At 40.9% G+C, this 15000-nt stretch overlaps 1 protein-coding gene across 1 annotated transcript in view; it reads left to right on the plus strand.

Moving 5' to 3' along the window:
- Positions 1-15000, plus strand: part of LOC110493426 (voltage-dependent calcium channel gamma-2 subunit) — an 85333-nt gene that overhangs the window by 38405 nt on the left and 31928 nt on the right. The gene's annotated exons all lie outside the window — the stretch shown is intronic.

Raw genomic sequence — 15000 nt, forward strand, 5'->3', positions numbered from 1 at the left:
GGAGACAAGCACAAAGACAGGTGAAACAGATCAGGGTGTGACAGTTCAGGATATATACAGTGTCATGAAAAAGCATTTGCCTCCTTTCTGATTTTTTCTATATTTTTGCATATTTTTAAATGTGGCCCACTCTTGCATTACATAACTCCTTTAACTCAGCAACATTTGTATGTTTTCAAGCACGAACTGCTGGTTTCAAGTCCTGCCATCTCAGTTGGGATTAGGTCTCAAAACTTCGCATTGGTTGATTTTTAACATGCCTCAGGACCTGGACCACTTGCCTTCATAGAAGGAAGCTTGAATTCTGCTCTGTATCAGAGAATTCTACAGGGGAATATCAGGCCACCCGTCTGTGAACCAGAGCTGAAGTGCAGCTGGGTCATGCAGCAAGACAACGATCCAAAACACACAATCAAGTCTACATGAAAATGGCTAAAAAGCAACAAATTTGAAGGTTTAGAATGGCCTAGTCAAAGTCCAGACCTAATCCCAATTGAGATGTTGAGGCAGGACTTGAAACGAGCAGCTTGAAAACCTACCAATCTTGCTGCGTCAAAGCAGTTCTGCATGAAAGAGTAGGACGAAAGTCCTACAACAACTGCAGGGAGCGTTTGGTTGCAGTCATTGCAGCTAAAGGTGGCACATTCAGTTATTCAGTGTTAGAGGGCAATTACTTTTTCCCACAGGGGCATTGGCTGTTGCATAACTTTGTTAATAAAATAAATATGCAAAAGTAGAGACAATTAGAAAGAGGGAAAATCATTTTTCCCAGCACTGTATATTTATGTGTAGAGTAGCGAGTCAGTGATATGTAGTATTACTATATTATAAACCTAGTAGTTTGGATCCTGGATGCTGATTGGCTGAAACAACATTCCAAGCGTGTATATATAAAACGGTATACCACAGGTATGACCAGCCAGGTCACCTGTGATACAAGTCAGTATCCATGTCTGAGGACGTCAGGAGATGATAAACCAGCCACTAGGGGCAACAGTGAGCCACGTCACCTTCAAGTAGGTTTTGGTTTAACTAAGGCATTGTAGACGGAGATGGCAGATGAGTGTCAGCATCTGCCTCAGATTCACAGGTTGAAATCCAGTGATGGAAAGCTGTTTTTTAATATTTTTAGTTTTCAGCCCAAACCTTAACCCTTACCTTAACCATTCAGACTTAATGCCTAACCTTAACCCTTACCTTAACCATTCAGACTTAATGCCTAACCTTAACCCTTACCTTAACCATTCAGACTTAATGCCTAACCAGAATCATTTTGGAGATAATGCCTAAACTTAGCCACTTCGAAATTGTCCAAATGTCCTTAGATGGATGTCGAATAGTGACTTGTATCATGGGTGACCTGGCTGCACACACACACACACACACACACACACACACACACACACACACACACACACACACACACACACACACACACACACACACACACACACACACACACACACACACACACACACACACAGTCTTCATCCACACACACACAGTCTTCATCCACACACACACACAGTCTTCATCCACACACACACACAGTCTTCATCCACACACACACACACACACACACACACACACACAGTCTTCATCCACCCACACACACGCATACACACATACACACAGTCTTCATCCACACACACGCATACACACACACACACACACACACACACACAGTCTTAGTCCACACACACACACACACACACATCTGGGATTGTAATCTCCACTGCCACATACAGTGAGGATGATCCAGTAAATGTGTGTTGGTGATATTTCACACTCTTAACACTTTACTTTAGCCACAGCATGCTGCACTGCAGGTAGTCTGAACATTGTGCAGTGCAGAATGTCACACACCAACGAATGAACAAAACACAAGTGCAATGGTGCAGAAAAACACACACACACACTCAGAGTGCTTGTGTGACAGCCTGTGTGTATGTCCATCCATACACCATTAGAGAGAGTCTGACATGGCTCCATACACCATTGGAGAGAGTCTGACACGGCTCCATACACCATTGGACAGAATCTGACGCGGCTCCATACACCACTGGAGAGAGTCTGATGCTGCTCCATACACCACTGGAGAGAGTCTGATGCTGCTCCATACACCACTGGAGAGAGTCTGATGCTGTTCCATACACCATTGGAGAGAGTCTGATGCTGCTCCATACACCACTGGAGAGAGTCTGATGCTGCTCCATACACCACTGGAGAGAGTCTGATGCTGCTCCATACACCACTGGAGAGAGTCTGATGCTGCTCCATACACCATTGGAGAGAGTCTGATGCTGCTCCATACACCACTGGAGAGAGTCTGATGATGCTCCATACACCACTGGAGAGAGTCTGATGCTGCTCCATACACCATTGGAGAGAGTCTGATGCTGCTCCATACACCACTGGAGAGAGTCTGATGCTGCTCCATACACCACTGGAGAGAGTCTGATGCTGCTCCATACACCACTGGAGAGAGTCTGATGCTGCTCCATACACCACTGGAGAGAGTCTGATGATGCTCCATACACCACTGGAGAGAGTCTGATGATGCTCCATACACCACTGGAGAGAGTCTGATGATGCTCCATACACCACTGGAGAGAGTCTGATGCTGCTCCATACACCATTGGAGAGAGTCTGATGCTGCTCCATACACCATTTGACAGAATCTGACATGGCTCCATACACCATTGGAGAGGGTCTGATGATGCTCCATACACCATTGGAGAGAGTCTGATGCTGCTCCATACATCACTGGAGAGAGTCTGATGATGCTCCATACACCACTGGAGAGAGTCTGATGCTGCTCCATACACCACTGGAGAGAGTCTGATGCTGCTACATACACCATTGGAGAGAGTCTGATGCTGCTCCATACACCACTGGAGAGAGTCTGATGCTGCTCCGACCCAAAACGACAAGTACTTCTTTAGCCCCAGGACACACTTCCAATTCATTATCTCTGTCTGCCCAAACAACATCTGTTAAAGGGAGCGAGGGAGGAGAAGAGAGAGAGAGAAGGATAGGGGGTGGAGAAGAAGGAAAGATACAGGGAAATATATATAGAGAGTAAAGGAGGTAGAGGGGGGTGAAGAAGAGGAAGAGATAGACAGAGCATATATATATAGAGAGAGAAGGAGGGGGAGGGGGAGGAGAAAAGAGAAAAGAGAGGGAGAGAGAGGTGGAGTGGAGAAGAGGAAGAGATAGACAGAGCATATATATAGAGAGAGAGAAGGAGGGGGAGGGGGAGGAGAAAAGAGAAAAGAGAGGGAGAGAGAGAGGTGGAGTGGAGAAGAGGAAGAGATAGACAGCATATATATATAGAGAGAGAAGGAGGGGGAGGGGGAGGAGAAAAGAGAAAAGAGAGGGAGAGAGAGAGGTGGAGTGGAGAAGAGGAAGAGATAGACAGAGCATATATATATAGAGAGAGAAGGAGGGGGAGGGGGAGGAGAAAAGAGAAAAGAGAGGGAGAGAGAGGTGGAGTGAAGAAGAGGAAGAGATAGACAGAGCATATATATATAGAGAGAGAAGGAGGGGGAGGGGGAGGAGAAAAGAGAAAAGAGAGGGAGAGAGAGGTGGAGTGGAGAAGAGGAAGAGATAGACAGAGCATATATATAGAGAGAGAAGGAGGGGGAGGGGGAGGAGAAAAGAGAAAAGAGAGGGAGAGAGAGAGGTGGAGTGGAGAAGAGGAAGAGATACAGGGAACATAAACTGTATATCGAGAGAGAAGGTGGGAGAGAGAGGGAAATAGAGAGAAAGGAAGAGAGAGAGTGCTTGTCTTTGTGCGTAATCTGTTGTTGTTGTGGATCTGTTTAGAGTAGAGAGTCCAGTTTCACTGAGGAAGCATTTACAGTAGTGGACACACGCTAGGAGACAAACGCACCCGAGGAGACACACACACGCTAGGATGCACACACACCCTAGGAGACACACACACACGCTAGGAGACAAACGCACCCGAGGAGACACACACACGCTAGGAGACAAACGCACCCGAGGAGACACACAGGTGGTCACGGTGTTGTCATGGGGATGTGTTGTTGTCGTGCCATACTGAGTGAACTCGGGGTTTCCATTCTAGGTGACGGTGTTGTCATGGGGATGTGTCGTTGTCGTGCCATACTGAGTGAACTCGGGGTTTCCATTCTAGGTGACGGTGTTGTCATGGGGATGTGTCGTTGTCGTGCCATACTGAGTGAACTCGGGGTTTCCATTCTAGGTGACGGTGTTGTCATGGGGATGTGTCGTTGTCGTGCCATACTGAGTGAACTCGGGGTTTCCATTCTAGGTGACGGTGTTGTCATGGGGATGTGTCGTTGTCGTGGCATACTGAGTGAACTCGGGGTTTCCATTCTAGGTGACGGTGTTGTCATGGGGATGTGTCGTTGTCGTGCCATACTGAGTGAACTCGGGGTTTCCATTCTAGGTGACGGTGTTGTCATGGGGATGTGTCGTTGTCGTGCCATACTGAGTGAACTCGGGGTTTCCATTCTAGGTGACGGTGTTGTCATGGGGATGTGTCGTTGTCGTGTCATACTGAGTGAACTCGGGGTTTCCATTCTAGGTGACGGTGTTGTCATGGGGATGTGTTGTTGTCGTGCCATACTGAGTGAACTCGGGGTTTCCATTCTAGGTGACGGTGTTGTCATGGGGATGTGTCGTTGTCGTGCCATACTGAGTGAACTCGGGGTTTCCATTCTAGGTGACGGTGTTGTCATGGGGATGTGTCGTTGTTGTGCCATACTGAGTGAACTCTGGGTTTCCATTCTAGGTGACGGTGTTGTCATGGGGATGTGTTGTTGTCGTGCCATACTGCTTCGCTTCCCGGCCGTTATCAAATTCCTGAAATGGATTCAAGTGTTTGTCGTTTTGTTTTGTCTGCATAAACTTTCAAGATTTAGAACTCAAGAACATTTACAGTGGCAGTGACTACTGAGTACCATGTTCTACTAAAATCTTCTCCTACGATTACAGAGAAGAGGAAGAGAGCTGAGTAACTGTGTGTATAATTCAGGTATTTCCTCCTATCTACTATAGTGTGGAAGTGACCCGGATACATGATGATACTATGGACTACCAAGGATCGCTGTTCATATGAGACGTGACCTATGATAGCAGCTCATGGTGCAGCTGAGCGATCAAGGTCAGCATGTCAAGAGTCAGCTCAAGGTTTTTTGGCCAAAACCTGTGTAGCGTAGGTAGAAGCAAATGACTATATTGTTAAAGAATAAGAATGTTACATTGTTTTTGTGCCTCTCTGAGCGATGTTAAATCAGTTCCCGGTGTCATTTGGTATTTGGTATTATTTGGTATTTTATTAGGATCTCCATTAGCTGTTGCGAAAGTAGCAGACACTCTTCCTGGCGTCCACATGAAACATGAAATATGACATAATACAGAACATTAATAGACAAGAGGGGAACTACATACATTTTGAAATGTAAAAACAGCATACATAGCCTACATATCAATACATACACACAAACTATCTAGGTCATATAGGGGAGAGGCGTTATGCAGTGAGTTGTTTTTTTAAGGTTTGCTGTTCATTTGAGCAATATGAGATGGAAGGGTGTTTTATGCAATAATGGCTCTATATAATACTATACACTTTCTTGAATTTGTTCTGGATTTGGAGACGTTGAAAACCTGGTGGTATGGGGTAAGTGTGTGTGTCAGAGCTGTGTGTAAGTTGACTATGCAAACAATTTCAACACAGTGTTTCTTCTAAAAAGAAGAAGTGATGCAGTCAGTCTCTCCTCAACTCTTAGCCAAGAGAGACTGGCCTGCATAGTATTTATATCAGCCCTCTAATTAGAAGGAAGAGCAAGACGTGCTGCTCTGTTCTGGGTCAGCTGCAGCTTAACTAGGTCTTTCTTTTGCAGCCCTTGACCACAACTGGACAATAATCAAGATAAGACAAAACTAGAGCCTGCAGGACTTGATTTGTGGAGTGTGGTGTCAAAAAAGCAGAGCATCTCTTTATTATGGACAGACCCTTCTCCATTTTTACAACCATTGAATCTGTCTGTTTTGACCATGACAGTTTACAATCTAAGGTAACACCAAGTAATTTAGTCTCCTCAACTTGTTCAACAGCCACACAATTCATTACCAGATTCAGCTGCGGTCTAGAGGTTAGGGAACGATTTGTTCCAAACACAATGCTTTTAGTTTTAGCAATGTTCAGGACCAGATTATTACTGGCGACTCATTCCAAAACTGACTGCAACTCCTTGTTAAGGGTTTCAGTGACTTCATTAGCTGTGGTTCCTGACACGTATATGGTTGAATCATCAGCATACATAGACACACAGGCTTTGTTTAATGCCAGTGGCAGGCCATTGGTAAAAAAATAAAAAAGTTGGGCCTAGGGAGCAGCCCTGTGGTACACCACACCCTATATGTTTGACATTGGAGAGGCTTCCACTAAAGAAAACCCTTTGAGTTAGTTCTTTTTGATAGATTAATCTGAATCCATGATATGGCAGAGGTTGAAAAGCCATCAAATCTTAGTTTCTCAAAATCAGGTTATGGTCAATAATATCAAAGGCTGGACTGAAATCTAACAGTACAGTTTCGACAATCTTCTTATTATCAATTTATTTCAACCATTTATTTCTCTATAAACATACTGAAAGTCTGTTATCAATTTGTTTACAGATAAATAGCATTGTATTTGGTCAAACACCATTTGTTCCAACAGTTTGCTAAGAGCTGTCAACAAGCTGATAGGTCTACTGTTAGAAGCAGTAAATGCTGCTTTACCACTGTTGGGTAGCGGAATGACTTTGGTTTCCCTACAGGCCTGAGGACAAACACCTTCCTCTAGATTCATATTAAAGACATGACAGAAAGGAGTGGCCATATAGTCAGCTACCATCCTCAGTAGCTTTCCATCGAAATTGTCAATCCCATGAGGTCTGTCATTACTGATTGATAACACTAATTTTCCCACCTATCCCACACTAACTTTACAAAATTCAAACTTCAAACTTTTCTTTCAAGCATTTATTTTTATGCATGTTCGTTGTTGGAATTTCCTGCCTAAGTTTGCCCACTTTGCCAATAATCATTCAAATAATTGGCAACATTAAATGGTATTGTGATGAATATGCCATTTGAATCGATGAAAGATCGAGTTGAATTTGTCTTGTTGCCCATAATTTCATTTAAAGTACTCCAATGTTTTCTTTCTCCTTCATTCTTTATATCATTGATCTCCGTAATAAAGTTTATTCTTCTTTTTGTTGAGTTTAGTCTCATAATGTATCAATTTGCAGTAAGTAAGCCAGTCAGATGTGCAGACAGACTTAGTAGCCATTCCTTTTTCCCCATCTCTTTCAACCATACAGTTTTTCATTTCCTCATCAATCCATGGCGCCTTAACAGTTCCAACAGTCAGTTTCTTAACAGGTGTTTATCAAAACATTGGAGGAAGCAATTTCATATATTCATCAAGTGCAACAAATATTTTTTAACATCATCCACATAAGAGTCACAGGAAAATATTTTGTATGACCTCTTATACATTATATTGTGATTACTGCATATAATGTGTATGGATACAGCTTTAGAACGAAGTTATGCAGTATTAGTACAAATGTAATCAATACATGTGGATGTTTGTAAACACCCTGGTAGGTTGATTAATAACCTGAACCAGATTAAAGGCACTGGTTACAGTGAGAAGCTTCCTCTTGAGTGGACAGCTTGATGAAAACCAGTCAATATTCAGGTCCCCAAAAAAGTAGACCTCTCTGTTTACATCACATACACCATCAAGCATTTCACACATATTATTTAGATACGGACTGTTAGCACTTGGTGACCCATAGCAATACCCCAAAATAATAGGCTTTAGATGAGGCAGATGAACCTGCAACCACAGCACTTCATTAACACTTGACATAAGATCTCTAAGTATTACAGGGATATGGCTCTGAATATATATAGAAACACCTCCTCCATAAGCATCCCTGTCTCTTCAAAATATGTTATATCCTTGTACTGCTAAGTGAGTCTCAGAAATGGCTAATATATTAGTGTTATCTGATGTTAGCAAGTTCAAATTTCAGGAACCTTATTTCTAAGGCTACATTCAGTGTATTCACATGAGCTATTTTCAGCCCTTTCCTGGGTAGCTTCTCAGAGATAGACATAATACGGAAAAGAACAAACAAAGCAAGTGAAAAAAACAATATTCAGCAGTCGATTAATTAGTTGGGATGTGTAAGTTTGTGTGCTGCTGGGTGGAAGCTACAAACTTATAGGCTTGGCTCTCTCATCCCTTCCAGGCTTTTGGGGGGGAGGGTGGACAATGAGCCTGTTATAGCGGATGTAAGCAATGTCCCCACGCGCTCTGGCATCTTTCATGGCAGGATAACTCATTTTCTGTTCTGGCGCACAGCTTCAAGATAGTCCTCTTTGACGAAGATGTACATCACTTTCAATTTCTTGGCTCTTTCCAGAACAGTTACCTTGTCCTTGAACCTCAGGATCTTGACCACTAAGGCCTAGGCGTGTCACCTGGGAAGGTGGTGGGTTTTCCAGTCCTGTGGGCGTGCTCCACCTCAATCTTCCTGTGGTCCATCTTCAGTTTCTCCAAGATCATTTCCCTCACTCTGTCCTCAGATTCCGTCTAGATCTCATGTGAAGATTCTGCAATTCCGTCCACAACAATGTTGTTACACCTTGATTGTCCCTCCGGATAATCTGATTTCTCCGTCATTGTTATCATGGATTCACATACAGAACTGATGTCCTCTCTCAATAACTTACAGATTGCTGTCATGTTGCCGTTTTCCTGTTTGAACTCATCGAGCTGAGACCCTGGGAGAACTGGAAACTTTTCGTCTGGTCCTGGACCTCTCTGGTCAGGTTGTCCATTATTTTATTAGTTGACTCCACCAGTATTTGGACACAACACTTGAAGCTATTTTCTTGTTGTTGTAACAACTGCTTGTAGAACTATTTTTGATTGTTTAAAAGATCCTTCACCTGTGATAGAGAGACACCACTGCCCTCAACGGTATTCCCACCGGCTTTGGTCTTTGTCATGGTAGTAATGTAGACTACGCTGTTACTCCTCGCAGTTCCAGACAGGTTAGGTCTCAGGGAACATGGAAACAGCAACACACCGCAGGGATCTAGAAAGTTAAAAGCCCGGAACAATTTGCGGTCCCAGCCACGAGGGCTAACTGCGCTCAAGCCCTCAAGGAAACCCTGCTAAACTGATAGGCAGCTAACAGTGGCAGCTAGGCTAGCTGCTACGCCAAGCAGCTCATCAGACCCTTGGTCGCCAGGATCCCTGGACAGATGGCAGCAGTTCCAGCAACTGATGCCAACTGCGTCGCGGGATCCAAACTCAAAAGGTAGCTAAGCTAGTGTTTTCATGTGTATCTGAGCCATTGCTGTTCAACCAAGCAGAGATTTGGCTGGTATGACGTAGTATTGCGATTAAGCTGCTCTCACTACACAGGAAGTTAATAGGAATATTACTTTAAATCGCAAGAAAATGTCTATCATACATTTCAATACTGGTCGATGTCACAACGCGGGAGGTTGTCTTTCCTTGAATGAGCCATTGATCTTATTATTATATTCCTACCTCGAGAAATGTGTAATTTAACAGAAGGTCCACCCCATTTGTCCTATTTGTCTGCCTCTTCAGTCTAGAGTGCATTGCATGGTGTCGCTACATGTCCTTTTTGAATTTCAGACTCTACTCTGTGAGGCACATCGATCTGCAGATTGAACATGGTGCGATTGTAGACTCCTAAGTAGCGCATTTTGTTTAGGCAATTTCAAGAGCTAACAAGCTAGTTACTTCACATGCTGATATTGACTTTGGTATTATTGTGTATAGCTACGTTTTCTAGCCAGCCAGCCCATAGAGAGCGTTGCATTGTGGCTTTTGTAGTCAACTTGAGCTACAAAAGATTTCCACTACAATTTTCACGTTACTACCAACCTTATTATAAAGACAAAATTAAACATTTGTTCACAAAAAAATATTGTTCTCACATATTGTTGTCATTTTTTTTGAGAATTTTACCCCCTTTTCTCCCCAATTTCGTGGTATCCAATTGTTAGTAGTTACTGCTTCTTAACGCAGCGCGCATCCAACCCGGAAGCCAGCTGCACCAATATGTCGGAGGAAACATTGTGCACCTGGCAACCTGGTTAGCGTGCACTGCGCCCGGCACCCGCCACAGGAGTCGCTAATGCGCGATGAGACAAGGATATCCCTACCGGCCAAACCCTGCCTAACCCGGACGACGCTAGGCCAATTGTGCATCGCCCCATGGACCTCCCGGTCGCGGCCGGCTGCGACAGAGCCTGGGCGCGAACCCAGAGTCTCTGGAGGCACTGCGCCACCCGGGAGGCCCTATTAGTGTCATTTAACTCCATACAATGCAACTTTATTGTCCATCAGTTATGGCGAACAACAGAAATGTGTCTTCTGCTCCGAGACAGCACACATACAACTGAGACAAGCACAGGTTCAACCTGCAGCAGCGCCCCTGGATGGAAAGCATGTTGTGCGGTTAAGAGTCTTGCTCAAGGGCCAAACGGTAGGGGAACGTCTTTAGGATGTGAACCCTGCAGCCCTCCAGTTGCCAGATCAATTCTATCAATTTTTCAGAGCCAGTGATTTGAACCGGCCACTTTCCGGCCACAGGTCCAATTCCTAGACGTTGGGCTACCTATCCCATAACATAATTCCTTGGTATAAGTGAAGGACTGTATAGCGAAGGCTTCTGTGTGTAGGCTTCTGCAGCGGTTGCTATGCAGTGTGTGTGTGTGTGTGTGTGTGTGTGTGTGTGTGTGTGTGTGTGTGTGTGTGTGTGTGTGTGTGTGTGTGTGTGTGTGTGTGTGTGTGTGTGTGTACCCAGAGGCCCTTGTGGTGGTATGACTCACAATCCAACCCCCCTACTCCCTCTCCGCCTGCTCTTTCTTTCTCTCTCCCAACAGGATATCACAGTCTTACTTCATTTCTTGACATCCTTGGATAAACGTCTATTTTTTACTAGTAAACGGACTTCATCTCCCGACATTCGGTATTTAGGCCAATGAGTGTATATATGACTGTATATGACTGTATATATGACTGTATATGACTGTATATGACTTTATATATGACTGTATAAAGCTGTATATGACTGTATATGGCTGTATATGACTGTATATATGACTGTATATGACTGTATATATGACTGTATATGACTGTATATGACTGTATATGACTGTATATATGACTGTATATGACTGTATATGACTGTATATGACTGTATATCTGAATAGACAAAGTCATCGATTACGTGACACTGTTCATTGCCACATCATGTGAAGACTCAATAGCTCATTGAAGTCAAATGAAGTCGGTTAAGATGGCGTCTCATGAAGACAATAACATGCACAGTTTGAGAAACTCCAGGAAGTGAAGTTGCAGGCTGACATCAGCATCTTAAATGATCCTTATAACTTCAAGTGTGATTTTAAAATGATCGGTTCAAGGACATACATCTGGTGTATTAGAATGATTGCCATGATTGTCTTTAAAACATTTTTTTATCAATGCGAAGATTGACCACGAAGATGACCATTTTTCCATACACTATAAAGGGGGATCCTGTTTTCTGCAAACAATGCCTGCAGTACCGTGGCCGGCCTTGAACTTCCGTTGCGTCATTGAGGACGGGCAGTCATTCTCCCCTGATTTAGGCATGCAGCTCTCGCATGAGCTCCAGACGATTTGGGCTCACAGAAACAACTCTACGGTTCAGTTCAGGAATTCATTCCGACGGGGTTAAGGGTTAAGGTTTGGGATAGGTTTAAAACAAAAGCAACTAGGGTTACGTTCAGCCATGAATTCTGATTGAGTTGAGAGTTCAAGCCTTAATTATCTTGGTTAAGTTCAGGATTAAGGTTTTGGATAGGGTCCTGAGGCATTGTCGTGCCCTCTTCACGACTTGTGTGTGGACCATGATAGATCCGTAGTGATGTAGACACACAGGAAACTGAAGTTCTCACCCTGCTCCACTACATCCCAGTCGATATAAATGGGGTGTGTGTCTGTTTGTGGGTGCTGTTGTGCTTGCAAGTGAGTGTGTGTGTATGTATGAGTGTTTGTGTGTGTTGAGGGAAAGGCTGTTGAGAAGGAGGTTGTTGTCCTGGCACCACATTGCCTGGTCTCTGACCTCCTCCCTAAAGGTGATCAGGCCTACCACCGCCCTGTCGTCAGCAAACTTAACGATGGTGTTGGTGTTGAGGCCACGCAGTCGTGGGTGAACAGGGAGTACAGGAGGGGACTAAGCATGCACACCTGAGGGGCCCATGTGTTGAGGATCAGCGTGCAGATATGTTGTTGCCTACCCTCACCACCTGGGGCCGGCCCGTCAGGAAATCCAGGATCCAGTTGCAGAGGGAGGTGTTCAGTCCCATGGTCCTTAGCTTAGTGATGAGCTTTGAGGGAACTATGGTGTTGTACGCTGAGCTGTAGTCAATGAACAGCATTCTCACATATGTGTTCCTCTTGTCCATGTGGGAGAGGCCAATGTGGAGTGCAAAACATTTAGTTTACTTTAGCAACCCCCTCGTGACAGGAAAGAGGCAACATTTTATTTTTAAAGTTCATTTCCTGCAATTCTGCACATTTTTCCGTGGGGTGTAGAGAGATCGTTGCCTTTTTAAAGCAAGTTTGCTACAATTGTACAAATTTTGCCATTGTGCAGAGAGAAGATTTGCAATTTTACAGCTAATTTTCTGCAATTTGACACATTTGGCCAAAGGTTTGCCTGCCTCCCTACTCTTCTACGTTCTACACTGTACATAGATTTTCTATTTTTCATGTATTTTGTGTTATTGACTGTAAGTTTGTTTTACTCCATGTGTAACTCTGTGTTGTTGACTGTAAGTTTGTTTTACTCCATGTGTAACTCTGTATTGTTGACTGTAAGTTTGTTTTACTCCATGTGTAACTCTGTGTTGTTGTTTTTGTCGCACTGCTTTGCTTTATCTTGGCCAGGTCGCAGTTGTAAAGGAGAACTTGTTCTCAACTGGCCTACCTGGTTAATATATTTGCAGTTTTTAATATAATAACTGATGATAAATGGGCCCCACCCCAGTCAGTAATTCAACCATGCTTACTACAAGTTTAGATAGCTGGCCGCTAGTCTAACTTACCAATCTACAACATTTTACCTGACAATGGCTAATTGAGTGACTGCTGATGCTCAACCAACATGTATTCTATTATTATTATTCTATTGTGTATTTTATTATTCTAGTGTGTATTCTATTGTGTATTATATTGTGTATTATATTGTGTATTCTATTGTGTATTCTATTATTCTATTGTGTACTATATTGTGTACTATATTGTGTATTATATTGTGTATTCTATTGTGTATTCTATTGTGTATTCTATTATTATATTGTGTATTATATTATGCTATTGTGTATTCTATAGTGTATTCTATTGTGTATTATATTATTCTATAGTGTATTCTATTGTGTATTATATTATTCTATAGTGTATTCTATTGTGTATTATATTATTCTATAGTGTATTCTATTGTGTATTATATTATTCTATAGTGTATTCTATTGTGTATTATATTATTCTATAGTGTATTCTATTGTGTATTATATTATTCTATAGTGTATTCTATTGTGTATTATATTATTCTATAGTGTATTCTATTGTGTATTATATTATTCTATTGTGTATTCTATTATTCTATTATTCTATTATTATTATTCTATTGTGTATTCTATTATTCTATTATTCTATTATTATTATTATATTGTGTATTCTATTATTCTATTGTGTATTCTATTGTGTATTCTATTATTCTATTATTCTATTGTGTATTCTATTATTCTATTGTGTATTCTATTGTGTATTATATTGTGTATTCTATTGTGTATTCTATTGTGTATTCTATTGTGTATTCTATTATTCTATTATTCTATTATTATTCTATTGTGTATTCTATTATTCTATTATTCTATTATTATTCTATTGTGTATTCTATTATTATATTGTGTATTCTATTATTATATTGTGTATTCTATTATTATATTGTGTATTCTATTATGCTATTGTGTATTCTATTATTCAATTGGGTATTCTATTGTGTATTCTATTGTGTATTCTATTGTGTATTCTATTATTATATTATTCTATTGTGTATTATATTATTCTATTGTGTATTCTATAGGTGTATTCTATTGTGTATTCTATTATTCTATTATTCTATTGTGTATTATATTATTCTATTGTGTATTATATTATTCTATTGTGTATTATATTATTCTATTGTGTATTCTATAGGTGTATTCTATTGTGTATTCTATTATTCTATTATTCTATTGTGTATTATATTATTCTATTGTGTATTCTATTGTGTATTCTATTGTGTATTCTATTATTATATTATTCTATTGTGTATTATATTATTCTATTGTGTATTCTATAGGTGTATTCTATTGTGTATTCTATTATTCTATTATTCTATTGTGTATTATATTATTCTATTGTGTATTATATTATTATATTGTGTATTCTATTATTATATTATTCTATTGTGTATTCTATTATTCTATTATTCTATTGTGTATTATATTATTCTATTGTGTATTCTATTATTCTATTATTCTATTGTGTATTCTATTATTCTATTATTCTATTGTGTATTATATTATTCTATTGTGTATTCTATTGTGTATTCTATTGTGTATTATATTATTATATTATTCTATTGTGTATTATATTATTCTATTGTGTATTCTATTGTGTATTCTATTATTCTATTATTGTATTATTCTATTGTGTATTATATTGTTTATTCTATTTTGTATTCTATTGTGTATTATATTATTCTATTGTGTATTCTATTATTCTATTGTGTATTCTATTATTCTATTATTCTATTATTATATTGTGTATTCTATTATTATATTGTGTATTCTATTATTATA

Source organism: Oncorhynchus mykiss, chromosome 17 (assembly GCF_013265735.2).
Source record: "Oncorhynchus mykiss isolate Arlee chromosome 17, USDA_OmykA_1.1, whole genome shotgun sequence".
In the NCBI taxonomy this organism is placed as follows: Eukaryota; Metazoa; Chordata; class Actinopteri; order Salmoniformes; family Salmonidae; genus Oncorhynchus; species Oncorhynchus mykiss.